This window comes from Lipophrys pholis (assembly GCF_963383615.2).
Source record: "Lipophrys pholis genome assembly, chromosome: 5".
Lineage (NCBI taxonomy): Eukaryota > Metazoa > Chordata > Actinopteri > Blenniiformes > Blenniidae > Lipophrys > Lipophrys pholis.
Genome location: NC_137628.1, coordinates 28201362 through 28205677, shown reverse-complemented (window position 1 = coordinate 28205677; position 4316 = coordinate 28201362).

Here is a 4316-nt window from a genome sequence, read left to right as displayed (position 1 = left end):
TCTGGGGTTATAGGATTGTACAGGGTGGCTCACTGTCCCGGCCTATAGGGACATTTAATGGAACAAAACCATCAGTAATTCTAACTGTGCTCTCTCTTCTGTGACTGTCCTGGAACCACGTCTATTATTAACCTGGAAGAACTATATATTACTGACTTGTCTACCTTTAGGGGATTTTTGAAAAGGTACGGCACAGGAAGCTGCTTTATTCTAACTCTTTAAAACTTTGAAAGTTACTATCATGGAACGGGCTAAATTAGCTTCTTTTTTTTTTCCTTTTAAAAACTATTTGTAATTTTTTTTAAAGTCAAACAAGTTACAAATTATTGTCGACCTGGATTTTTTAACCCTCATATTTTTGCAAGTCTTTAGGCTGCTTTTGGGAGGAAAGAAAAACTGAGTAAGTTGGGATTGAGACAAGTTTTCTTTCTGCTGAATATGGAACTGTTCAAGTTCATTATCTGGTATCAGTAGTTACACAAATCTGGGCTGAGCTTCAGCCTCTCGATGGGAAGTTTGCATATTCTATCTTCCTGTGTGGATTTTCCCTGAAAAAGCAGGTACAGCAGGGTGGCGTAGTGGTAGTGAAAGTATCCCTGGTTTGAGCCCAGACTGACGGTTTAACGTGTGGAGGTGTGCCTCCAGGTACCCCAGTATCTGTTCTCACCCACCAAAACCTGCGTATCTCGGATGCATTAAAGACCCTCGGTTGCACACGGAGCAAAGTCGATGCACTTTGCTGAGTGTTTTGAACGGCTGCTGTGCATCACCTCTGGATCCGAGTTTGTGCATTTTGTGTCTGTGACTCTTGGGCTCTATTTTCCCTTAAAACACAAAACTCCCACATTAATCAGTTAATCACATTAGTGTGATTAACTGATTAATGTGGGAGTTAATCACATTAGTGTTTGCATCGTCTTCAAACTTGTCCACAGAGCTGACGTTAGGCGACCTGCCAACCTGTTAGCAAAGGTGCCTGGGTGTCAGTCTTCACCATGTTAAACATCCTGGAGGGCGTGGGTGCAAGTAAAAAAACCAATGTTTTTAATCTCTAATCAGCTTTTCTTTCATTTGTAATATTAAACTCTTAGTAGTTTACTTCGTTTGTTATTGTCTGAGTCGGGATTAGACTTGGTCTGCGGCTGAAGTTACTGGGCTTTTCTATTAATTCAACAGGAAGACACAAAGCGACGAAGCTCGTTTGTGAAATATAGTTCACAATAAAACACCTTGAACTTCAGGCAACAAATTTCACTTTTACACTGGTGCCAGTGATTTAAAAAAAAAAATTGTATAAATACCTTCACCCACCTGGTATAAAATGGTAGAGCAAGAAGAAACATAAAAGTGAATTATTTCACTCTTTTCAGTATATATTTGAAACACTGAGCCTGGTGCTGGAGCAAGATAAGGTGGGGAGCAGCTAACCCCACAAATACACACCTGGATTTCTAAGATATTTAACATTTGCAGACAGACCAATCAGTCATGAGTGTTTAGATTGAATCAAATAATGCGTCGAGTTGTTGTCAAAAGTCAGACTTGAAAGAGCAAGCAACAAGCTGCACTGAACCAAAGCTGTAAGTCAAAGAGAATGTTTAGTTTCAGAAGGTTATGTCTTTATTTCTGTCAAGTAAACACTGGAACAGGCTCATGTCACAAATTACAGCTCAAACTATTGCCTCTGAAATGACCTCAAGGTTAAATCTGCCGGGCACCGGGTGGACACAAAATAAAATCCTTTACTGGTGAACTTTTTTATACACCTGCTCCAACAATAAAAGCACAGAAAGCCACTTCTGTGTAACTTATGATCCAAACAGCAGAGACCTCCACACTGGCCGGTGCTCCAGCCTCCGCAAGCCGCAGCAATTCTAACAGCACAGTCTCTCCACACGCCGACTCATCGGATTGCTTCCACGCTTTGCAGTTCATGAATATTTCGTGGAGGTCAAATGAAATAATAATAAACATGAAAACTCTATCTAAAAAAAACAAAAACCCAAACAATCAGACAAAGCAGGGAAACAATGAAACTGACGAGACACATTACTTTTGTGAATGTAGTAACGTTATAACAGTTACTAAATCAAACCTTTAACATCAAGATACACGGACAGAAAGACCCCCAGAGCGGCTCACTAAAGTAGGAGTGAATCCCTTCACCTCCAGGGTGATAATGTTAGCAGCATCCGCAGAGCTGCTGTCTGCCTCCCTGTCCTGCATCCTGAAGCAACTCTCAGCTCTTAGCTGATGTTAACCTGCCCACACACATCTGAAGACGTATCAAAGCCCTTAAATAAACATCACGTTACCGTCGTACCGACTGTCTGCATGTTAATGGCTCCTCTCAGCTGGTTCTTCTCGTTGTCATTAGTCCATTCATTCTTTCACAAAGAAGTGTTAGGCAGAGTTTTGCATCACTGTTGGAAACCAATTTCCCGCGAGAAAGCTCCTGCAATTGAAAAAGAATCTTACTAAATATCTGAAACAGGCCAACTTGTGTACAAAAACGTGAATTTCGGCTGATTGATGTAACTTCAACTGAGCTGAATGAATGAATCAGACTGATTTTAAATCAGCAGTACTGCCTCCACAACACCAAGGCGTCCTCTGTGGCTTTTTTGTTTCAAGCAAGTGGTCAAAAAACTGCTCTGCTTAAATCAGTGTTTGTATTCAAGGACATTTTGTTGAATATTGTTCAGCGGTGGTGAAAAGAGAGGCTGTTTTTTCCCACAAAGCTTGATTTTGTCCTTAATGTCCAAACTGTGTTTGACACTGTGAGCATACCTGCTGATCGTTAAGCTCTTACAGAACTAATTAAAGTCAAACTGTGAAAAGCTAAAAGAATTTTAGACATTTCTAAATGACAATATTTGCCTGTACTCACTATCCATGCTTGGTTTGCTCCCACTGTTCAGAAACTGTTAATTTATGACTCTAAATGAATTAATTTGAGTGCGTTAGTCTCTTTATATGTGGTTGTATCCTGCCCACGCAGACAGTCAGCCGGGATTGGCTCCAGCTCTGAGTTGGAAGAAGCCAAATACAGAAGATGGATGGATGCTTCCCAATTGGTATTTAGTCACATTTAAAGTGAAACTGATGTTATTATGGATCTTCTCTCTTATATAGGATTGATAACAAAAGTGCACAAAGTGTGAAATAATGAAGATGAGTGAAGGAGAAAGTTTCCGTCTCTGCCTCACCTGGACAAGGCGACGTCGCCTCTTCGTCCATCAGCTGATGAAGATATCATTTGTGAGCAGTATTTGTTGATGGGCTGGAGGTTAAAATTGCTTTTTATTTTTAAATTTTTTTGTATTATGAAAGCATAAAAGGTAGAATGAGATAAATTCATGTTGTCCTGAACTATGAACCATGAAGAAAAGCGCCAGCTTACCTTACAAAAATATGAAAAAAAAAAAAAAAAAAAACCTCCATAAAAAGGGCAAAATAGGTTCATTTTGAGGAAGTAGAAGGTCTGGCTTTGTTCAGCCTCACTTACTCCTGCCCAGTGGTAATGGCAAACAAGAAGCAGGAACACTGGTGTCATCAGCGGCGCCACACATAACCCGTAGTGAACTCTCTTACTTTCTCATTCCACTACGGTGTAAAATCTCTGAATCACTAATCAATGTAATTCATTTTTGCCACATTTTCCTTTCACAGCCCCCCCACCCCCACCCCACCAGCACCACCCCCACCCTGTTATTTCCTCCTTCACTCAGAGCTGAGGTCCATTCAGAGAAGGAAACTGCAAACAAGTCTGTGGGTGTGCAGAACTTTTAATATTAAATGGGCCTCATCAAGGGCCTCTTACAAGATGCTCTTTAGTGGGTAAATTTGTTCTTATTTTTATTTACTTTTTCATTCCGCAAAGCTTTTCTTTTCAAAATTACACCGTGCTCTAGAAAGCTTTGTTACCGCTCAGTACTGCAGCGTGGAGGTTTTGCTGAGCTGAGAACATGCACGCAGCAATCTCACCCAAATTGTCTTGGAACTTTTCACACCATGTATCATTTACTTTTTTTCTTTTGACATTTGATGAAGCATCTTCCCATGAAGATGTGGGCTTGTTCAAAACACGCTCGATTGACATCTCCTCTTTTATTACTACGCCCGCCCGGTGCAGACCTCATCTCATCTCGCACTCCAGCTAAAGTCACACACCTTTGTCTCTGGACTCGATATCAGAGGTTAAGTTTGCATTGTTTTTTGAGTTAATTACCCAAGATTGAGTTTGACATTCAGCCTGGTTCCAGAGGGACGAGGAAGCCGCTGCCCACGGACCTCGTGGTCCTCGGGGACCTTGT